Source organism: Plectropomus leopardus, chromosome 13, assembly GCF_008729295.1.
Source record: "Plectropomus leopardus isolate mb chromosome 13, YSFRI_Pleo_2.0, whole genome shotgun sequence".
Lineage (NCBI taxonomy): Eukaryota > Metazoa > Chordata > Actinopteri > Perciformes > Serranidae > Plectropomus > Plectropomus leopardus.
In genome coordinates, this window is record NC_056475.1 from 1,913,425 (window position 1) to 1,938,658 (window position 25,234).

At 35.4% G+C, this 25,234-nt stretch overlaps 1 pseudogene; it reads right to left on the bottom strand.

The window, feature by feature from the left end:
- Window positions 1-25,234, bottom strand: part of LOC121952708 — a 59,154-nt pseudogene that overhangs the window by 26,945 nt on the left and 6,975 nt on the right.

A 25,234-nucleotide genomic window follows, 5' to 3' on the forward strand; every position in this document is an offset into this window, starting at 1 on the left:
TTAAATGAAGTAGCCACTGTCATATAATTAAGTTGAATACACTACTTTTATAATAATATTGATAAAATACTGTTAAAACCAAGTTAAACAAAGTCATTTTATAATGACACTTTAAAAAGGATTGTTTTAATTAAATAATTCAAAGCGGGACTCGTGGTGCTTTTATTATACTTCTGGTCAACAGTTGGATGTTAAAAATAACCCAACCATGAAGATTCATTCACTGTGAGCAGGCTACAAACAAACATTTCTCCAGTTCATATATTACTACTATTTGCAAGTTCGTGCTGGTGCTCCGTGGCCGCAAAATGTGACGATCGGAGCTCTTCAAATACAAACACGCTCATATTTCCACCACTACCACTTATTAACTTAGACTGGTACTGCAGCGCTGTTAAACATGTAAGCTGGAAACAAACTAAAAGCTCACCAGTTCATATTTTAATAGTATTTTTAGCGCTCCATGGGCACAAAATGTGACCAAATAATCACAGTCTGGAGCTCTGCAAAAGCCCTGCTTTGTGTGTGTGTCTGTGAGAGAGACAGAGCTGAGAGCGAGAGAACCAAAACACCGGTGGCTTTTAAAACTGATGTGACAATTTATACTCAATGTTTGCCATATAGTGATTTTATATATTGCAGATATAGAACAAGCTGCAACACATTGTGTATATTCTATATATCTCCCACCTCTATATATCAGTATAACTTTAAGAGTAATTTTATTTGTACTGCTACTTTTTAAACCATAATCTCAGCCCAGGTAACAGGGAAAAACAATGCAATTTTGACATTTTGGGCCAGCGTTCACATGGTGAAGCAGCGTTTTGTTATCATGCAGCACAAACCTGGAATAACCTCGCAGGTGATGTTAGAAAAGCCTGACTCTGACCACTTTCAAGTCAAAGCTAAAAACTTTTTTTTAATACACTGCTTACCAAATTATTTTAAACTTCATTTTAAATCAATTATCTTTTTACTTCTGCACCTCTTGTCTGCACTTTTTTAATGGTGATTTTTATTTTATAATTTTCTTAGTCATTTAGTAAACAATTCTACCTTTTATATATCATGTCTTAACTCCTTTATTGTAAATCTGTATCTTTTATTATATTTTTGTTTTTTAGTGCTCTGTAAAGCACTTCTATACAAATAAAGCTGCCTCGTCTTCAGCGTTCGTATTAGAGGTGCAAAAACAAACAGAAAAACAGCCCATGAAGTTATGTAGTTCTTCGGGACGCTCCCTAGAGGGCCGTTTGGTCTGAATACGCGTTACGAAACTGATATTATGACATCCAGCTCACTACAGATGCTGAGCCGGAGCTTGCATGAACAACAACCTCATATTCATCAGTGTTCTTGGACGACTTTTGGACCAGCGATCCTTTTTTTTCTGATTATCTCACTGAGATCGACTGTCTGATGCTACGATCCGTCACTCAAACAAAGCCTTCTTGTCAAACTGTGCAAAAACAAACACCGCAGTCATCTTGTTTAACACGTCTATTATGTTGTAACAATTAAAGCACAAAAAGAAAGAACCAACGTGTGAAGCGAGCAGCGTCCTCCGAAAACAGACAGCCTTCAGTCACAAGCTGTCAATACACAAAGACATTTTTTCCACACTTACTTACATCACAGAAAGACAAGTCCTCTCTCAGCTGCTGCCAGAGTCCTCAGACTATGAATGGAGCAAAAATGAAATATGGCTGACGCAAATCACCCGTGAAGAAACTGTACCAGTCACTTGGTAAAGTCACCATCTTTGTGTCCAGCATGTAAATCATGAACTCTCGCGCCCCCCTCCCATGTAAAGAAACTGTCCACAACCGGTCCACTGTGTCACAGCAGATGTACTCGACGCAGAGACAGAATGTCCTGTACGAGGACACATCTGTGAAGCAGGGAGAAGCCCGGCGAGGAGAAAACGGACATCAGAATGAGTGAAATCAATATTAAATGTCAGCCAACACAGCGCTGTGACACGGTGCATCTTTGTTATTGGATTCTGGTGCAACAATTGTATTTATAAACAGGGTTCATACACATTTTTAACAGTAATTTTCCGTGACTTTCCATGAGTTTGAGGCAAATTTTAAAACCCATACATTCTCTGAAATGACAAAACTCCTTGTTGGTTCTTTTTAATTAATATATGAACTTTTTTTAAATATATATCACATAAAAATATAATGAATTTAGAACAGGATAAGAACTGAGTATTTAAATATAACTAAGAGACTGTTTGCTCTTTATAACAGGAGAGAGGTGGTGCAAAAAGAGGGAAAGCATGTCAAATATTTTTTTTTAATCACTGAGGAGGAACTTCTGCTAATCTTGGGTTTAGTAGCTGTATTTTCTTTTTATTTAACTGCTGATTTTTAAAGGAAAACATGGGCCCACTGGTTGGAAAGGCATGTTTTCTTTATAAAATATTGGCTTTTTCACCCCCAGTTTTTCAAGAAACCTTTTTTTGGAAATTTTTGAAGAAAACATTTTGGCAATTTTAAAAAAAAAACTTTAAAAAAAAAATAGGCTTTTCTTTAAAAGAAATGTTGGGGTTTTTTTGTTTGTATGTTTTTTAATTGTTGGTGATTTTTGAAGAAAATATTTTCACAGTTTTTCTTTAAAACATGCTTTCCAGACCAGCAGGCTCTTCAGTTTGGAAGGCATGCTTTTTTTTTATTTATTTTAATTAATTTTTAAAAAAATAAATTTAAATCTTTATCTTTATAAAATTGGCTGTTTAAAGGAATCCTTTTTTTTCCTTTTGGCAGTTTCTGAAGAGAACATTTTGCCTTTTTTTAATTGTGATTTTTAAGAAAACATTTTGGCAATTATTTTTTATTTTTTTGGCGACGTTTTAAGAAAATATTTTTTTTCTTTAAAACATGCCATCGAAACGCTTGGCTTGTGGTATTAGAAAGCCTGTTTTCTTTTTTTCAAAAATTATAATAATTACACCTTAATCACAGCCAGAAAATGTTAAAACAGAAATTATCGTTGAATTTTCACATTTCCGACAGTGAAATGTTGAACACATCATGTGTAATTGCAGAGGTTTAAGTGACTTCCGTGATTTCCATGACTTTCACAAACTCTCAATGTATATTTAGTTTAAAAAAATGTGATTTACATATTCCCTAATTTTCCCCGTTTTTTCACGACTGTACAAACCCTGTGTAAAAACAAAGGCCTCAACAAGACACCAGTTTGTCTGTAAGTGCCATTTTGCAGCTGCAGCCATCGTTTTAATCATTGATTAATCTGCTAATCATTTTCTTCGTGGGAAAAATAAAGACACGACTCTCTGTTTGATTCTATTGTCATTTCTGCTTCATGTGGCTCCATAAAGAAAGATTGATTTGTCACAGTGTCAAGCACACAGACTAACTGGAGCCACCTCTTCCTCAGTGAGCAATCATTTTCCAGACGGAGAAAATAAAATCATCCTCTTAACACTGCGGCCACTTCCGCACATCTCGAAACCAAACTGCACTTCGGAGGACTCGGTTCAACTCTTATAATCAGACTCAAAACTTTGCCTAACTAGTTAACTGCGAGCGACAGAATCAGTTTCCTGAACACATTTTCCACAAATTCAAACTATTTATATAATTAAATGCCGTTATTAATCTGTATTTCAGTGTATTGTGTGAAGTGTATATACTGGATCTTTCATGCTCATGTATCTTTGGGAAAAATTACAAACAAGAAAGTCAAACTGGAGCTCAGACTGCACAATTAGCCCAGTGAAGCCCGGGCAAATAGGCTTAATTATTCATTTATCTAGAAGAAGGCAATGAGCAACTGAAGAAGGAAATTACAGGAAAATTACCCAAAAATTGGGGGGGGGGACCAAAATAAACAGACAAAAAAAAAGGGAGAATATGACCTAGAAAAAAGTGCTTAAAAATTAAAATAATTCTGAAAATTACTTTTATATATTTAAATATGATTATTAGAAATATAGTTTTCTGGACATTTTCCCCTAAATATAAAATTTAAATAAATTCCTAAATCAAACTTTTTTTCTCCAATCTACAGGAAATGTAGATACCATTTCCTAATAATTATTTCAATTATTTTTTTCTTTAATTTAGAAACTTTTCTGTTTTTCTTCCTTTTACTTTTCTTTTTTTTTAATACTAATTTCAGTTCATTTTCTTGCAACTTTTAATTAATTCTATGCAAATGTTTGGGTCATTTCTGTTTAAGTTGCTCATTTGCTCGGGTCTCCAAATCACACTCTGGAACCAGGTTTCAAAAGTTTGTATTTTCAGGCCCCGAAAACACCGTTGCCGTGTGAACGAAAGACCAAACTTCAACAAAAGTTTAATGTTTCATGCAAGAAGTGTTGCCGTGCACACAGCCTCTAAATGTGCCGTCAGTCTGAAGAGACATGAAACAGGTGCAGCAACAGTCACACAAACCCGATGCTGCAATTCAGCACGTGAAACGCCCAAACCACCTGACAGAGGCGTCACCATTACAAACTCCCCGAAAATACTCATGTTTCTCTGCAAAGTTTAACAAACTTTGCTCGTCTCCATTTAAATTTTTTTACCGCTTCAAAGAGGAAACAGCGAGCATCTCGTCACGCACAGAGGGAACAAACTGTAAACACGTATGTAATAAAATCTCATGTTTACCTGGTTCCTTCCTCTCCGTCTGCCGTAGTTTCGCCTCACCAGCGTTTTGTAGTTGTGATTCTTCTTGGTCAAGTAGTAGTAAAGGACACAGTCGGCAACACACTGAAACGAGAGCCAGAATATGAAAGATAAGACGTGAGATAAAATAGAAATGTATTTGTCCCGAGGGAAACTGCTGTGCAGCACGTGCAATGCAAAGTTGGACGAGTGCAATACACAAAAAGACTAAAATAATACGCAGGAAGGTGCAGTTCAACACAAAATACATACAATACCAAAAACATAATAAAAAAAACATAATAAAAAAAAAACTAAAAAAAATAATAAAAATTTTTTTAAATCAACCCAAACATATAAAAACCCTGATATTAAAAGTTAAAATTCTGAAAATTAATGAATATTTGATATTTATGATTAGGATTGATGTTGGATAAAAATAACTTGATGAAAGTAGAAAATAATATTATGTGTAATATTTTTTTAAAGCTTTTGAAAGATTTTGAAAAGCGCATTTTGTGCAATACAAGATTGTGTAATATTAGAGTGAGCCCGAAGGGTTAAATAAATAAATTACAAATTACAAAGTTACAGTGTTCTTGACCTTTGACCTTCGATCAGCAAATTCTAACCAGCTCATCCTCAAGTCCACTTAAATGTTTGTGCCAAATTTGAAAAAAAATCCCTGAAGGTGTTTCTGAGATATCATTCAAAGGTCACGGTGACCTTGACCTTTGACCACCAAAATCTCATTAGTTCATCTTTGAGTCCAGGTGGATGTTAGCGCTAAATCTGAGGAAAATTCCGTATGGTGACGGTCTAACAACCAGAAAAAATAATACCTCCAGCTGCAGCCTTCACAGCCAAAAAAACAGGCGTAAAAAATGTGAAAATACAGGCAGCAGTTTACCTTCCTCTCCAGGTAAGAGGCGATCAGGCCGAAGTTCTTCGGGTGTTGGACAAACCTGGAAAGAGAAGCCAATCATCAGTGCACGTCAGCGGCGGCATTACGGTCTAAAAATTATACTACAGACTAGAGCCAGACCGATATATCGGTCAAACCGATATTATCGGCCGATATGAGCCTGATATATCGGAGAATATCAGGCGTATATATTTTTTTTCCCAATATGCGCTGATAAGAAAACTTTTTTACAGACCAAAAAACATAGAAAAACGATGGTTTTAGGTTGAGAAATGGTCAGAAACTGACTGATACTGAACAGTACTGATGTTTATTTAGATATTTATTTTTATTATATTTATTCTTTATTTAAATGGTCAGAAATTGACAGATACTGAACAGTACTGATGTTTATTTAGATATTTATTTATTATATTTATTCTTTATTTAAATGGTCAGCAAAGACCAAACAGTACTGATGTTTGTTTTTATATCCTTTATTTGACTTGTCAGTGAAGACTGATGCTGAACACATAGAGAACTGATGTTTATTTTATTTTCATTCATTCTTTATGTTTGTTTGTTAAATGTTAAATAAGTAAATTGTTGAATAAAAGTTGTTTATTTAGAAAGCAGCCTTCTGAGTACTTTTGCGTAATAATTTTGGTACAAAATCAGAACACAACACAATCCACACAGAAATTTTCATTGCAGCTCAAAAATTCACTTTATCGGTCGCCATATCGGTAATCTGTGAATTTTTCCATCTAAAATCGGTATCGGGCTCTACTACAGACTCAGAGGGACAAACTGTGAACAAACTCAAACTCACTTCTCCTTAAAGATCTCCTTCTCGTGTTCGGATATCCAAAACATTCATGAACTGCCGGCTTTGTACACCTTCATGGGGTCGTCCATCAGGCCGTTCATGTTGATGAACTTCACTCACTTCGCCGCTGCTCGAGTCGTACATCATGGGAGGGATGACGGACAGCTGTCTCATCTGCTTCTCGTTGTTCTGTGGAGCGAAGACGGAGAAGGCGACCACAGTTACTCCCAACAGAGAGCAGCTCAAAAAACAGCTCTCTGCATCTACGGCGTATGCAGATAAACCTCTTCTACGTTTTGTCTTTTTTAGGGGGACAGGCGATCCGTAATGGGGAGTTGGCAGGTCAACAGTATATTCAGCATAAAAGTTGCATTCATCATCTGAAAACTGAGAACTTGAACATTAATTTTGCAGCTCAGCACTGTGTCAAGTTTTTTTCCAGTCAAAAATATTTGGAAAAGAAAAGTGTTTTGGTTGGCTAAAATTAGTTTAAAGAGAAAAGAGAGATAAATAAAAAAAATGAAAAAAATGAAGCTATATTCCTGATTATTAGAACTACATGTGTATAAATGTAGAAAACGTAGAATTAATTAATATAGAAATACATATGTAAATAAGGAAAAAAAAACATTCAAAATTATTATTAAATAATTGTAAATATTAAATAAATTCAGGTTTATATAAAACATGTTTTAATACATATGTGAATATATATATAAATATTTTTTTTCCCCAATATATTTCCCAAATATAGTTTTGAGACCTTTTTTCTCAATATAATAAATAATAATAATATAATATAATATAATTTATTTTGGTTTTGTTTTTTTTAAAACTTTTATTTCTTGCACTTTTTTCTAATTTCTGGCAATTTTTTTTGGTTAATTTCTTTGCCTTTTTTCTCCATGTTTCTGAAAGAAAATCAAGCTGATTTTACTCATATTTCACAGGGTTAAAATGCTCTCCAGTGAGTACCCACCTCCTGCTCAGAAAGGCCGTCTATGATCTCCGAAATCTCGTGTTCGCTTCTTGCAATCGTTGCAGAAAGACCCGTTCCTCTCTGCCCGACCCTGCAGAAAAAAAACACAAAAAACAAATGTTACAACTCTATTTTAAATGTCACATTAAATTTGCATTCCTTTCAGAGGAAATAAGATTCCAAGCCTCCACAATTTTTTTCATAGCTGTTTCTTTTCCAACCAAAACCACGGTCGGATTTTTAATATGGGCGACAGGAGCCATGTTTGGGAGCTCTGTTAATGAACAGGATGATTGTATCGACCATTATTAATGAATAAGAGAGTCTCTGCACAGTTACTGGTTATTGCTTCCTCCTTCACGGTCTGGCAGTCTGAAATAAACAGTGCTGACATGCAAACTCTTTCTTGGAGGTTTCAATGAAAGCACAAAGCGTCAGCAAGCGCCAGGAACAACCAGACGCTGGACCCTGACCCCGTCTCCCACCCACACACAGCGTCTCTGCCCAAAGTAGGCCACCGCACATCACCTACCGTCCTCTCTTTGGGCCGTAGCTGAAAAGACGTCTTAAAAAACACAGGAGACGATTCGAAACGTCTGCGTGTGGCTGCCAACGTTATCGTGGCCTTTTCTGAACGTAAGCATTTTTCTGATTACGAAATGAAAACATTATTTTTGGTTTCAGGAGCATTTTTTTGGACTTGTAAATGGCACGTTTGAATATATTTGGGGTTTTAAAACCGCAGTTTTACGACTCATGGCCTCTAAGTCTGTTTACGGTCAGCTTGGCGCACAAACAAACTCGCCGATAGTTTTGCACGGCTGCGGTAGAAAATGCCAACATTTCTGGTCAAAGAGGGAAAAAAACTAACTTTTAAAACATTATTAAATAGACCTGAAGAACAACAGGGCAATTTAGTGATTTAAAGGGTGCAGCCTGTGGAGGTACATTACGGCGACGTTTTACAATAATGTTAGAGTCCGTATGCACTGATTGATAGTTTCACATGTCGAGCCCGTTGAGGTTTTCTGGGTTTTCCTCTGCACGTCTCCTTTTCTTGAAATGTGCACCATTGTTGTTTTTAATATGTTGTGTTAAATGATTCAGCTCAAACATGCACAGCTGCAGGCAGAGAGAGGAAAGTTAAGAGGAATATATTTGTTTTTCATTATCCATGCAAAAACAGGGTTTTTAAAACACAATTTTATAAATAAAATTGACTTTTGAAATGTTTTTGGCCATTATTAAAGAGAAAATTCTGCCTTTTTTTCCTCTTAAAAATTTGTGGTTTGGAAGGCCATAATTTATTTTTTTAAAAAATTTGCTTTTTGCTTGCTTTTTTTTCACATTTTGCGACCACGAAACAACCATGAATACGTGATGGAGCAGGAACCAATCGTAGCAGAGAGCATATTGTACCACGACACAACGTCCTCACATCAAGCGTTGAGCGGTGCAGATGTTTACCTCTGGAAGCGCTCCTGCTGCTCTCTCTGCTTGCGGATCTCGGGGTAACTGCCTCTCGTAATACTCCCGCGTCCTGCTCTCCTTGGCTTTGCGTCTGGGGTTGTTCTCCATTCCGCTCCACCCTACTTCTCCCACGCCTCCATCAGCTGGTCGTAGCGCTGGCAGATCTTCTGTTCTGTGTGCACCACCGCATGAAAAAAAAATCAAAAAAATCAGAGGAACAGCCACCCATCAGAACAACATGAGCCATAATCACCTCCCAGCTTAATACGATAAGCAAAAAATCCTGAAGGAAAATAAAAAACTAAACACAATGACGAAGCTCCTTATTTTTCATATTTACAAAATAAAATCTGTCGACTGTATCTACACTGTATTCTTAAACGCCAACTGTAACACGGATTCAAAATGTACTGAGATCTTTACCATTTTATAAACATAGTTAATTTAAAATTGGGGCTGTTTATTGGCAAGTAATAAAAGAAAAAGGCGTGACAATTCAATTTATAGCAGTTTGTTAAAATCTAATTTTAAGGAAAAAACTGTCAGATATAAAGAACAAACACTATATACATAACAAAAAATTAAACTTTTTAATGCAATCGAAACAGTGGGATCTGTGTTTTTAATTTATCCAAATCCCCGTAAACCTGCGTCCAAATTCAAAAGCACTACTTTTTCTGCAATCTGAGTGAAGAAATAAAACATCAGTACGAAAAATGAATAAATAAAAGTGCTTGCAGGATACGTACAAAAAAAAAGGAAATCAAAAATTGTAAAAAGTGAATTGCACATTTGCACAAAATTAATAAAATGTTACATGAAAATTACTGAAATTAGCAACAAAAAAATAACAAAAGTAAAAAAAAAACATTAAGCAGGGATTGATCTGGAAAAGGTTCTCGATTTATTTTTTTCTGTAGCCTAATTTTAAATACATAATTATAAATAAAATTTCTTGATATTTTTTCCTTAGTTATATAATACTTTTCTGATGATTTCCCTTTCTCTCTTTTTTTTAAAACAAATTTTTTAGGTCATTTTTGGTCACATTTTACTGTTTTGTTTTTGTTGTTTGTTTTTTTTTGCAATTTGAGGAACTTTAGTTAAAGTTTAAATTTACAATTTTTTACATTCAAATGTGTGAAATTGTATTTTGTCTCCGTCTGCAGCTCAATGGGACCAGCCTGGTTAAATAAAGGTTAAATAAATAAAAATAAAAATGTATCCGTCTGGAAATTTTTCCCAGCTTTTAAAAAATTTAATATACTTATTTCTTGTCGCCCATAAAAAATTACTTATGGGCGACTTACTTAAGTTTGGGGTTTTACAATCATCATCAATAAAATTGGGCATTTTATTAAAAATCAAATGAATGTTTCTCCTGCAGTCCTACGAGTGAACTTAAAAAATTATAATAATTCTATAAAATTATTTAAAAAATAATTTTACATATATAATCATCATGCGAATTTTAAAACATAGTTTCTGACATTTTTTTCCCTAGCTTTTTTAAAAAAATTTTATTTTCTACATATACATTTTTTTTTTTGCAATTTGCAGGGACATCTCTTGTCAAGTTGTTTTTGTTTTCTTTTTTCCCATGTTTTTGAATGAAATTAAACTAATTTGTTCAGGGTTTAAATGTTTGTAAAAGGCATCTGAATGCAGCATAAATAAATTAAAAATACATGTCACTGAAATCAGTGTTACAGTATCAAAGATTAAAGGGAAAAAAGAAAACCTACAGAGAAGCTGCAGAAAGTTAAAGTGGGAGCAGACGAGTTGAGAGAGTTTCGTGGCGTTCAGGAACTCGTTAGTGTTTTGTTGTGGGGTTTGCGTCTGTGTCACTATGCGTGACCCTGATTCAGGTACAGCTTGTTCTAGTCAAAAACTTGCAGAAGCTTACTTTCAACAAACACATTCACGTCTTTTGCACATGTGGATTTATTCACAACTGGTCAATTAAAGTCCTAAAGGACAAAAACAAAGACCGTCTTTTACAGCTAAAAATATAGAACTTTACTGCATCAAAAACTGAAATCAAAGGAGTCAAAACCGTTTGGTGAAGACATGGAAAGATTCCTGCGCTGGGAGGACAATACAGCCTCGTTTCCACCTCTGCGGAGAGAGGCAAAACATTTCACCTTCCATCTTGGCGTGAGGCCACTCTGCCATTGTTCAAAAATGCTCCGAGTGACCCTGACAGGGAGCAGAGAGAGGGCGGGACTCACTGAGCCGTGGAAATACAAATATATATATATATATTGGCCAGCGTGTTTCTAAAATCTGTTCTTTCGATGTGACAATACTCATAATTTTAATGCATATTTAACCCTTTAAACGCCTGGTATATCAGTTCTCTCCTTTTTCTTACATTTATATATATTTTTTTATTAGCGCTGTCAAACTTAATAACATGTTAATAACGCATTTCTCTATGTTCTTGTTAATGTTACATGTATTATTTTTTATATATTTATATTTTCATTATTATTTTCTATATAGCATTTTTTTACTATATATTGCATTTGTATTTTATTTTTTTTTAATTTATTTCTATTATTTTTACTACAGGGAAGCAATCATGTGGTGTGTTTACTTCGATTTTTTGGTGTCAACATTACCTTTTATTTCATTTTATCTTTATTTCTATAATGTTATTTTGAACTGTAAACTGTATTTTTATTTTACTCTTGATTTTTTTAAAAATCTTAGATTGTTATTCTATCATTATTATTATCATCATCATTACTATTATTATGGGTGTTTTTATAACTTATTAATATTTAATAATTAATATTAATAAAAATTAATATTTAAATATTTAATTAACATTAAAGTCTTCTTTTTTTTTTTTTAACTAATTCTTCTCTCATCTCCTTAATTCTCCGTGTTGTGTCGAGGTTTGTATGAATACAGAATTGAGAACTTTAAAATGAAACTACTGATACATGTATGCCCTGAAAATTTCAATAAACAAAACTTGGGGGGAAAACTGTGCTTATGTGTAATATTAAAACTATGTCCTCTCCAAGTGTGGTGAAACTCCCCCAAAAAACGCAAAAGTTAAAACAAAAAAAATGCAGTTTGTTGAATTTCTGCAGAGTGAGACAATATCCTGCAGCTTTAAGTAAACAGGGAAATACTGCGTATCAAAAGTTTAAAAAATCCAATAATATTCCCGCTGGTCAGCTGAGTCATCCGAGTGCAAACAGTCTGCGTGATTTTGACCGCCGCACCGACCATGGGAACGGGTGGCGCCTGAAATGTTGTGTCCAAGCGCTGACACAAATACCTGGGACGTCCACAATGCTGTCCAAACAGCAGGGACACTTACCCTTTGTTTACGATGCGTGGTTCCTCCTCTTAAAAAACAAAATCAGCTTCTTCCTCATGACTTGGTTTGCTAAAAGAAAACAACACTAATTAGTGAAATGACAATTACTTTGTTCATTAGCAAAAAATACTGGAGTAACAGAGAGCACACAAAGTTGCATAACACATGAAAAAAGTACAAGAAACCTTTTATTTTCAGAAGAAAAGATCCGGGCTGAGAGAGACGAGTGCCTCCTTCAGCGAGTACAAGTGTACGGAAGCCAAGAAGTGCCGTGATTGCAATTTTTTTTTAGTGCCGTTACCTTAAGATCATGAGTTATTTAATAATTTCAAGATGACAAAGCTTGTTTTTATGTAAAATTAAAAGTTAATTTATGTAAATTATTGAGAAAACAAAAGACTAAAATAAAAATGTGGATTATATTTTTCTTTTTTTTCAAAAACTTAACACATAAAACTATATGAAAACAGAATATTCATAGTCAGGGTAATTATGAGCAGGAATTCCTTTTGATTTTTTATCTAACCTAGAAAGAAAAGTTTTTGTATAAAAGGTAATATGAAAGATGATTATTTCATGATATTTTTTTTACTTTGGAGCTCCTTTTTTATGAAAAAGAATTAATTAAAAAAATACTACAGCTGAATAACTTTAAATTTGTTATGACTGGAATTTATATAATGTGCAATATTATGTTTTTGTTTTTTAAAAAGTTTTATCAAATGGGAGAAAATTATTGCTGAAAATAAAGGTCTTTCTTGGTCTTTTTTGACAAGAATCACAATGTGGGTTAAAATTTGGGCACAAATATAAATTATTTTGTAATTAAAAAACAAAAATTGCTTATCTCGTGATAAATAATAAAGAAATATGCATTTTATATTCTTAAAAATCATTAAAAAATTATCCATCATCATGGGAAAAGGGGGATTGTTATTTTGAGGTTACTAAATAACTGACTTGGGATTTTTAGAGAAGAGTTTTCTAAGAAAAAAAAAATGTATCACAAGCACGGCACTTCTCAACTTCCGTAAAACTGCACATGTAAATTAGAAAAATCTTTGAGGGAAAAATTTGGTTTACTTGCCAACACCAAACAAAGGACATCATGGATATCATTGTTCATTTGCACCGTTAACCCTTTGAAACTTAACAAATTGGTTTGATTTCTTTCAAAAACATGCCATGGCCAAAGTTTTTTTTGCAAAAAAAGTTAGTAAAAAAGTTACAAGAAAAATTACCAGAAAATAAGTAAAAAAAAGTATTTATTTTAGATATTTTTTATTATATATTTTTCTTTATGATATAATTATTTTTTAAATTTTGCAAAATTCTGCAAATTTTCTGATAGTTCTCACTTTTTTTTTTTTTTTTTTGCCTTTTTTGCCTTTATTTGAGACAGGACAGATATAGCGTGAAAGGTGGAGAGAAATTGGGATGACATGCAGCAAAGGGCCAGGGGCCGGAATCGAACCCTCAGCCGCTGCTGCAGCGAGGGTACACAGCCCCTGTACATGGGGTGCCCGCTCTACCAACGGAGCTACTGGGCCACCCCAGATAATCCTCACGTTTTTAAACTATTTTTGGGGGGTATTTATCATTTCACCTTTTACTAATTTCTTCCAGTTTACCGGACATTTCCAGCCAAGTTGCCTTTTGCCCAGTTTACGAAAGAAATGAAACCGTTTTTTTTCAGGATTCAAAGTGTGAAGTAGCTTGTAAAAGGGAACGCAGCACCGATGTCCATCCAGGTTTTTAAAGGGTTAAGGGTCCAAAATACAGCGAACTGTTGTGTTTTACACATGATGGCGGCCTGCGGGGAGGGCTGACCCTGAGAGAGCGTCCTGTGCAGCAGATTCACACAGAGGTGGTCTCTGTCCTGATAAAGAGCGAGCCAGATGGGCCGCTCTCACGCTGCACGCTGATAACATTTTTCATCCGAGACGCCCTGGCCTTCGACCCACAACACAACCCCAACACTTAACGCACACGCCCTTTCACTTCCTCTCTCCTCACTGTCAGTCGGGCAACTGAAGCGGGTGACTCTGCGATCAGATTAGACCGAATTATCAGCCGGGTTTATCTCGCTGATGTCAGCGTTACCCCTGACACTTTCCTCGGCTGAGATCCCGTTAGAGCGCCGAGCATCTGCTCCGGTGCTTTTGGACTTTTTTTAAATGAATCAGTGGAGCAAAAGCAGATACTCACGTTTTGATGTTGTCGTGGTACACCTTTGTGTCCGATGGCTGATTGTAGAGCGGCTAAGAAAGAAGAAAAAACAGAGCAAACAAACAGTGGATTAATCATCAGCTATTAGGCAAGCAGCGATATCTAACCTGCTGCTGACCTGAGCGGGCCCTGCTCCTCAAAACTCAGAGCAAATATTTTCATTAACCGCTAAATCACCTACCAGCTCAACCTTAGGACCAAGACCTTCCAGGATTTTATGAGCCTCTTCAGCTTTTTTCTGGAAATTAAAAAGAAAAAACAGAAAATATTCTTAATTACGAGGTCAATATAAATCTAATAATAAACATTTACAAATAAAAAAAAAATTAAACATGAGAATAAATATACAGGAAACAGTTTTACACTAACAATGAATAAAATGGGTTATAATAAAACAATAATAATAACATTGATAGTAATAAATAAACCTATTTCTTTATATAAATGTATTTTTTTTTCTATTTATTTACGTTACTGTTTTTTGCACTTTTTTTAAAATCATACTTAGCACCTTGTTTTTTATTATCTAACTCATTAATATCTTAATAATTTTATATTTGTAATTACTTTTTACAATTGTATTGTTTCCTCCGCTGCTTATACTTCTTTGTACCGAATAGCTGCTGTAATATTGTGAATTTTTCCCACTCAGAACAAATAAAGGATTATTTATCTTATTTTAAACAAATATGAAATGAAAAACTTTTAAAAATACAATAAAGTTAGAAAACCAACAATATAAAAAGAAAATATGTATTCTAACAACAACAACAACAATAAAAATAGAAAACTATAATTAAAGAAAAAACTTAATAATAATAAAAAAATGGGTGCTTGATTGATTATTATTTTTCCCCACTGCGGGACTAATAAAGGATTATCTTATCTTATCTTATCTTAAACAATATGAAATGAAAAAATTTTAAAAATACAACAAAGTTAGAAAACCAACAAAAAACAAAATATGTATTATATTAACAATAAAAAATAATAAAAATAGAAAACTATGATTAAAAAAAACTTTGATAATAATAATCTTTAGTCCTGAGAAAAGAAAAAAATGGGTGCTTGATTATTTTCAGATACATATTATTTGATCTTAAAGTTTGTGCATCTGAAAGTGAGCAGCTGCACAAATGTCAAAGCTGCAAAACACGACACAAAAAAATAATAAATAAAATTTAAAAAAAAGAATGTTTCCTCTGTTGCACAATTCAAAGGGTTTTCTTGGATCTGAAAAAAGACTGTTAGCTCAGGCAAGAAAACACTGACTGACTCTTGATTTTCCTTTTTTCATAACTCGACGTCAACAGACTGAGAAAAAACAACCTCTGCTGCCAGACCGACCGCTGCGCACAGCGCTGGAGCAGCTTTACAGCCTAAAGGGTTAACGGCTGACTGAGGAGGAGGGCGTGTCTCAGCTGTCTCCTACCACAACACTGTCTGACAGACATGAACTACAGTGACCTCCACACACACACACACACACACACACACACACACACACACACACACACACACACACACACACACACAATTGTTCAGCTGAAATACAGATAATGAGGCCTGCCTCTGCGCTCGATTTTTAGTTTCAAGTATAGTTCCTTTAAAAAAAAGAATAAATAAGGAAATATCACACACTGTAGCAAAAAAAGACTTTTTTCTAACACTTCTGCAAAACATCAATATAATGCATAAAACCACAATACACTTGACTTTGACCTTTGACCACAGTCAGCCCGAAAAACATCATGCCTCCAGCTGTGGCTGTCGCCTGCACGGAGGCTTAAAAATGTGTGATTTTCAAGGAATTCCAGGACTTACTTAAATATCCGAGTGTCGAATTCAAGTACTTTAAGCACCTTTGTATGAACCTTCTAGTCTTTCAGTTTAGTTTTGTTTTCTCAAAAAATAAATAAAAAGGTTTGTAAACATTTTTTAATGATCTAAAATTTATAAACTCTGCTCTAAAAAAACTGTTTCAGATTTGGATTTTTTTTAAAAATGCAAAGAAAAGACTTTTCTGTTTTTAGTAGGTCTGTTTTAATTCTAAATGTGAAGTCTTTTAGCTCATTGTCGTTGGGTATATTTTTATATATTTTTTTACTTTACTACTCTACGTGCCTTACAAATTGCCCCTCGGGGACGAATAAAATGTTATTGCATTAAATTACATTGAACTGCATTGAATTGCACTGAACTGCATCCAGATAAACAAAATGTCAAATAAAAAGAAAAGTAGCCTCTTCCAGGATGCACAAAGATGAAATATTAAAGAAACGTGGCCTCAGAATAAAAACGAAACTGTAAAATGAGGCTTCGAAGCACAAACAGGCACACTGGAGAAAAACTTAACTCCAAACCACAGAGATTCAGCCACTAAAAGTCCCGAGACTCGTGTTCAGACATCACTAAGGGTTCGGTTTCGGGGAGGAGACCTGCCCTGGTCGGCCGTGGTCACCGTGTGGTCGGCCCTGCTGTGAGGACACAGCGGGAACCCACATGTTCTCAGAAAGATGCACAATTTCAGCTCAGTGACAAACAAAAGAAACTAACTGAACTTGTTGTATTTTATTATGGTGTGTATTTAATTGTACTTTACAGTGTTTATTTATCTCTGTTGTTTTTTCACCACTAAGCTTGCGCAAATGTATCCGTACTGCCGGTCTGTGCATGTACAAATGGAAAATAAACTTCTTGAACCCTTGAAAAGTATCCTCTTGTTTGGGCTAAGAGAGAGAGATTTTTTTATGAAACCTGCTCAGAAGTCTCATCACTCAGTTTTGGGCAGAATTAGTGACTATATTTGGGATAACAATCACATTTGAGTGGGATGGTTCCTGTTTAGCATTTTAGTCTCAACATCTAAAAATATAAAAAACTAAATATTTATTGGGAATTTTGAGCTAAGCTGCTAGAAAAGCAGTTACAAGGAAAAGGCTCCAGTCAGACCAGCAGAGAACTGGTATGATATAATTCAGGATTTTTTTGTAATGCAAAGAATTACCTTTTCAATTCGGCTTCAAGATTAAAATTTGAATATTTTGTTTTAATATAACTTAACCCTGTATTTTTATTTCTATTCATTTATATCTCTGTTTATATCTCTGTTTTTATGTTATTGTTGCTTTAAAAGTGTTAAAAGATGGAAAAAATGGTTCACTCTGTAAAAATTACCTAATTAAAGATGACTGTTGTGAAGTGAATGTTTACACCTTTTTATTTATTGCAGCTTTATTTATTGCATTTTCTTCTTTTTTTTTTTTTGTTACCCAAGTCATTGTTTTATTTTAGGTCTTTGTCGTTATGTAGTTTTTTTTTACCTTACTACTCTGCGTTGCCTTACAAAGTGCCCCTCAGGGAGGAATTAAGTGTTATTGCATTGCATTAAACTGCATTGAATTGCATTGAGTTGCATTGAGTTGCATTGAGTTGCATTGAATTGCATTGAGTTGCATTGAATTGCATTGAGATGCATTGAATTGCATTGAATTGAATTGCATTGCATTGCATTAAACTGCATTGAATTGCATTGAATTGAATTGAACTAAACTGCACTGAACTGAATTGCATTGAAGAGAATTGAATCCAAATAAACAAATTATCAAAATAAAAAAAAGTAGCCTCTTGCAGCTTTGAGGATGCACAAATTAGAGATATTAAAGAAAAGCTCCAACAACAACAAATAACAAAAGGAGCGCTGGTGCTTGTTGTCGGTGCGTCTCGGTGTGTGCGGCAGATGACTAACCCTGTTCTCGTCGTAGATGATCTGGACGATGCTGCGATGCTTGTGCTCCACTGGGGGAGGGGTCACTGGCTTTTCTGGCTCCACTGGCTTTGCTGCTTCCTCTCCAGTTGTTGCTAAGAGACAAACACCAACACAAAACATTTTGACCAATAACACACGATACAAAACACACGGGAACATAAAGGGGGCCGCCTTTCTCCTAATCAACCCATTTCTACTATTTGTATCTGTGTTTGGTTTGTTTTCAGAAGGACAAAACAGTGGCATCTGCACCGAGTCGATCTGATCTGAAGGCCCATGGAGGTTTTATCAGATCGCCCTCTGCAAGCTTGTTCAATTTTATTTTTTTTTCACAGAACTGACAGTTTGAACAGGTGAGTGTTTGGTGGGTCAATGTTTTACAAGTTAAAGGTTATGTAAACTGCCAGGTTACAGAGACGAGATTAGGAGTTCCTGAAATACCTCAAAAAAAACAAATAAATCCCTAAAAGCCCTGTAAAAAAAAAATAAAACAAAACAAAAAAAAACACAGACTGAAAACTGAGATTTACTCTCCCGGGAAACATGATTTTACATTCCTATCTAATGAGACAGAATTCCAAAAAAGATAACGGGAGAAAAAACTAGATTAAAAAACAAGACGGGAAAATAATCCGTAGAAAAAAAAAAGCTTGCACCTCTAGAAATTCAGTTTTTGAGAGCACCTTATTGGGTAAAGACGTACAGTAGTTGACGGAAACACACTTCTTAGATGTATAAACGTATCTTTTAGCCCAGGTGAATTGCTTTCAAACATTTCTTATTCCCAAAAAATCCATCCTGGTGCTCAGTGAGAAATAAACTGGTCTGCAGGACTTAAAAAGTACGGAGGATGAAAGCTGCCAACATTAAAAAATTATACAAATGACTTGAAAAACAAATTAATATGTACTATATGTAATACTAAATGTAAAAAAAATAATATTAAAAATTAACACAGGCATTAATTAAGTGATTAAATAAAATTTGGAATTAATTGATATTTCTGTTTTAATTTGCTTAATTTATTTACATGTCTGTGTTTGTATACTTTCCTATTTTATTTGATAATCCAAATAATATTAAAAATTATTAATTTTTAAAAATCTTTCTTTAGAATTTAATTAAAATATTTTTATTTGTTTTTGTTTTTTATTTGTATTCATTTTAATTTGTTTTTTATTTGTATGTGTATTTATCTGTGTTTTTTTCTCTATGCATTTCTTTCAATGCCTAATAAATGAAAGTCAGAAATAAATAGTAACAAAATAAATCTGTAATCTAATACAAAAGTAAATAAATGAAGGCGCAAATTAAAACGTTAATATCAGTTTATGTGATATTTATCAATTAATTCACGCATTTATGTATAGATTATTTTTGTTCATTTAATACCATATTAACAGTGTTATCGATTCATTCATTCGATTAATTCATTTTTACTTTAGCAGCTACATCCTTCATTAACGCCAGAGAGCACAAAGACAGCTGGAAAACTATCACAGCAGCTACAAATTAAGCTGAGAACATCTTTTTACATTTGTCTTTACAATATTTCTATTTAAATTGTAGCTAGACTGAACGGTCAAAGAATATACAATCCCCCAAAAAATCAACTACAAGACATTTACTTCTACATGTGGTTTATAATTACATGTAATTTCATATCGTCAACAAGCCGGTTATGTTTGAGGTTTAACAACTGGTCTTCGCTGTTCTAAAATTAACACCACTTCGGTCCCATATCGTGGCTTATTGCTCAATCATAATAGCCAGTGACACCGATGCTGGTGCCAAGATTTCTTACGTAACATCGATTGTGTTTGAGCAGAAACAAAAGGTTTCACTACCAACCTGCTTCTTCTTCAGCTTGAAAATCTGCTGCTCCACTTTAGCGATCTCTCGGTCCACGCGGTCCATGCTCTGGATCAGCTCCTCCTTGGACAGTTTGGAGGGAGAGGTGTCCTGCTCGTCCCCCATGTGAAGCGTAGGTCCTCCGGGGGACGGGGACTCTTTGACAGTGAATTGAGACTCCTGGCGAAAGCACAAAGGTTCAGTGAGTTTGTGAAGAAGAAAAAGCAGCTCGGGATGTTTGATTTTTATCCCTGCAGGCATATTCTGCAAAACGCAGCCAGTGAGGCTGTAAAGGTCCTCCGTCTACCTTCTCTCTGTGATAGAGAAGCGTTTTAGGGTTTTTTTATTTAACAATTATTTATTTTATCACTTATGTGAGTCCTGAATTTATGGCGGTTGCCTATTTATTTACCTTATTTATTAGGGCAATGTTAGGGGTCAATCAACATTGTTTTTTCATACCAATTATTAGCAGTTAATGAGACTAATAACTGATATTTGGAACCGATTTGCATTTACAATAAAAAATAAAAATCTTTCTGTCAATATTTAAAATTTGGAACATAACAAACTACAACAATAACCTTTTTTTCTTGAAAGCCTTTAGCAAATGTTTAATCAGAACTGAAACTTTCATATACAGCAAATTTCCTGCTTTAATTTTTTTATAGAATCAAGTGAAAATTTAAATAAAAAATGAATACATTCACATAGCTCCCTGAGGGTTTAAAAAGAAGAAGTTACTCCCATGCTGACACTTCCTCTGCAGTTTTAAATAATTAATTTTGTCAGCAATCATAAAAATAAATGCAGATGCAAAGTAAAAACATTGATCCATATCATCCTCTTTCAGATGCGCCTTTATTTTGAAAATCTGTGTCACCGTATTTACTCGGGAATAAATCATCAGTCTGAAAATGTTTTGCTTTCTGACAAACTCGCGGTAAACAGACAGAGCACGTGTTATATGTAAACAAAAGCTGCATTTTGGAAACACGAAACACGTGCCGGGCATCTCGCTTTGCTAACTTCATACAGCAACATTAGCTGCTCCGTTTCAAAAATGTTCGTCCAAACAAACGTGCACTGAAATTTACCTTTTTATCTACAAGGCGGCGTCTCAAACGGTCTAACATGTCTCTGTCTTACAGCAGCAAACACAAACACACTGACATTATAAATCACAAAGAAAAGTCTGAATGTGTCCCAGTTTGTCTCTGTGAGGACATTTATAGAAATAGAGGAACAGCGCCCACCTTTTTGACCTCCACAGTGGCTCTCAGACTGTCCTGCACTGTGTGGGTGAGTGGCGGGAGGATGCCCCCCGCGGTGGGAGGCGTTCGGGTGATGTGGGCCTCGGGGACCGTCTCCATGCGAGGGCGTTTCGCCTCCAAGGCCTCGTGCTCCTGCTGCGATGACATGGAGTGAAACTGCTGCTCGTAACCATGGCGTCTCTCTGGAGGCCTGGGGACAAAAGTAAACAAGATTTTTACAGACGGATTGGAGGCTGTATCTGGTTGTCCGGATGTATGATTCCCAAACTGCGATCTGGGGACATCCATGGCGTTCCTGAGGGGGCGAAAAAGGAAAAACATGACACAGTCCCGAACTTATACAGACATTACCTGAAGGAGCTCAGTGTGAAAATGTCCAAAGGGACCGAACATTTAAAGACTTTTCCCTTCCAGCGCCTTACTATCGAGTGTCCAACTGAGCCTACGAATGTAAAACGGAAAAAAAAAGTCCAACAGGAGAATCGACAAACTTTTAGAGTATTTGTCAGTAACGGCTGATGCCAAAATCAAACGTACCGGCACATACTGACTTAAAAAAATAAATATCGGCCTCATTTCTGCCGATATGGCGAGCAGACGAGAAGGGCAACGAGAAAACGGATTACATATAACAGACGCTAATGTCAAATAATATTAAATAATACAAAGTGAGGCCTCACCGTTCAGTTCCTGGGTGAAATTCAGACAGTAGAGACGGTCTTCTCCGACCTTGTGGATCCTGCATGTGAGTCCGATAGTCTGGGACGGTGAAATCCTGAAAATAAGAGGTACAAACAATTAACCCTTTGAAACCTGGAGTGGCATCACTTCTCTTGCGGTGCTTTTAGACGCCTTTTACAAGAATTTGAGCTTTTGAACACAGAGCAAATCGGTGTGATTTCTTTTAAAAACTTAGGAAACAAAGAAATAATTCCACAAGTTGAGAGAAATTTGTAGATTTTGATTTTTTTTTCTTTAAAAAAAGCAAAGGGAAAATGTCTAGAGAAAACTATATTTAAATTTTTTTTAAGGACTGTATTTTGGGCTTTTTGCCTTTATTTGACAGGACAGCTTAAGCATGAAAGGGGTAGAGAGACGGGATGACGCAGCAAAAGGGCAGAGGCAGGAATCGAACCCACGGCTGCCGCAGTGAGGACGTAGCCTCTGCACACTCTCCAACAACTGAGCTACTGGGCACCCCTACGACTGTCATAATCACAAATTACAAAATGTTGTTACAGAATTATTATACATTTCTGGGTTGTTTCTTCTTTACCTCACAATGAAACGACAATAATAGTTTGCAGAAATGCACCAAATGGAGCTATGTAGGCAAAAACTAACGTGTTTTCATAAACAGGCCGTGAACAAACAAACTAACAGTCCCCTAACACCAGATATTTCCTGTAACGTAGCAGACGTGGCCACGGAAAAAAAAGCATTAAGTCTGCCGAGGGCTGCCGCTCCCAGGAGCGCGGGAAAGTTGAATATTTTTCTACTTAAAGATGAAACAGTTGCGTCTGTGTCATTTGTAGGGCGATTCACTGATGTAATCAACATCATCGATTACAGAAATTTGCCAAATATCCCCGGGAAGTGCGCCGCGCTCTGATGCTCTACCGCTGCCTCCATCAGCTGTTATGGAAGATAAAGACAATATTCAAATATAATGTACACTGAAACTGGTACTGATATTTTTAGGAAGCTAAAATCTGTTTTTCTGCAGCCTCGTCCACAGCAGGACATCGTTTAGTTTCTGTGTCGGTGTTGTGGGACTTTACTTTATTTATCAGAGGCGGGGGGGTTAATTTATATCCCATATTTTCTTTGTAAAATAAATATAAAATACTTCCTTTTCAAGTTGCATGTCTCTCATCTAAGCCATTTTTTTTAAAAAAAAAAAGTCCCCCTTCAGTGCTTAAACTTTTTAAAAAAGTCTGACCTGTTTTGCAGCACCCCTTCCCCCTTCATAAATGACAAACAGTCCCTCGGAGGGTGCCACAGCAACCTGGATCACGCGCAGAAAACCACGTCCAGTTTAAGTCTGACTGAGGTGTTTACGTGACGGGATAACTGGACTTCTAATCGCATCATCTGGGTGAGAAATTATTATAATCAACATGTTTACATGTATTTTGAAAGTCCAGTTTTAGTCGGGCTAACACGATAATTCGACTTTTTCTTACATCATGTAAAAATTTTGATTATCTAGTCTGGCCTCTATTCTAAAACACCCTGATGTTAAGTAACAGACAGGTCTGCTGATCAGAAAAGACAAAAACATGCAAAACTATAACAAAGCAACAGTCCACAGATGCAGCAGTGAAGCCATGTTGACAGAGAGGCAAAGTCCTGTCTACACCAGCGACATAACCAGCTTATGCAACAGATGCGCTTCAGTTTTAATCAATACGGCCGTCTACACCGGCTGATCCATTCATGCAACTTTGACCTGAAGCATCACTTTTTGCACATTTGTTCTGCACTGGTTATGAAGCGTGCTGCTGCTAAAAGCTGTCTGAGGGGCGCCCTGGTGGCCTCGGGATTTAATGCACTCACTCAACATTTAATTGCAACGTCCCGTGTCCGGCCGGAGACCTTTGTTGCACGTCGGCCCCCCTCTCACCCGCCTCGTTTCCTGTCAGCTCTCAGCTGTATTCAGCCTAATAAAGGCAAAGTTCCTAAATGAACTCTGTGGACACTTTAACGCTCGACAACTGCGGCTCCGAGTTTAACACACTGAAACAGCACAACTGGAGGTCTAAATGCTAAATATTAAAAACTAATGAAGAATGCTGATCCCCCGCTGTTAAAATAACAAGATTAACACGTTTATCTGTGCAGCAGGAGATTTGAAGTACTGCTCCACATTAATTTTGTCGATGTCAAGAAAACTGATTTTAAGCTTTTATCAAAAAAGCCATCAGGTAAAAAACACGTAAATGTTATCAGCTCAGCGTGACCAAACAACCCCAGACAAGCCAGTGCAGTTACAGGAAATATTTCATAACTCCAGTTTTGTCCCGGATTTAAGCAAACAATCCAAATGTCCAGAAATGTACCTTTGACAGTTTTCTGTGAAAGGAAGCTTCTGAGAAGTGTGTCATCCAAAACGGCGGACAGACACCGTCCAAAATTCATGACAGTCAAATTAACGTGCGAAAAAAAAAGTGAGCTGCATATAAACACGAACCTTATAGAGCTGCACAATTATTACTAAACTGAACGATATTTTTTCATATTAATCATGTATTAATCTGGCAAAAAAAGGTTATTTTTGTTATTTTGTTGACTGTTTGGCATATTTTATTCTCTTTTCATTTTTCATTTTTTAAATAATTTTGTCTGCGTTCATGCATGTGTCCTAAATGTAGTCCAGATTGTGTATTTGAGTGTAATCAGTGAATTTGCAGCTCAGCTCCTACAATAAGTCTAAAATACACTGTGGAAACTAAATAGTTACATTCAGACTGTTCAGGTCAAAAATGCTCCATTGAAACCCATTCAAACTGACATTTTTGATCCCACAGCCATCAGAGCAGAAAAACAGGACTTGTATTATTTCTATTATGATAATATCATATTTATAATATTTTTATAGCCTGATTGTGGCAACTTTGTTTATTGATGAAGAAAAAGCGTATGTTGTGTGCAGAGCAGTCTGAGTATTTAACCCTGTGCAGAAATAATAATACATAAAAATCAATGTTGTTGCTAATGATTGACATATCCTAAGCTGTGATAATTAAAATATCTACTAGAGAGAATTATTTTTTTGTGTTTTCTTCATCAATAAACATAGTTGCATCATGATAAAAACCTGGCATTTTAAGGGTTGAAATTCTGAAAATAAATGAATTTTTGATATTCATGATTAGGACTGATGTTGGTTAAAAAATCACCTCAGCGAAAGCTGAAATAATATTAAAGTATAATATTTATT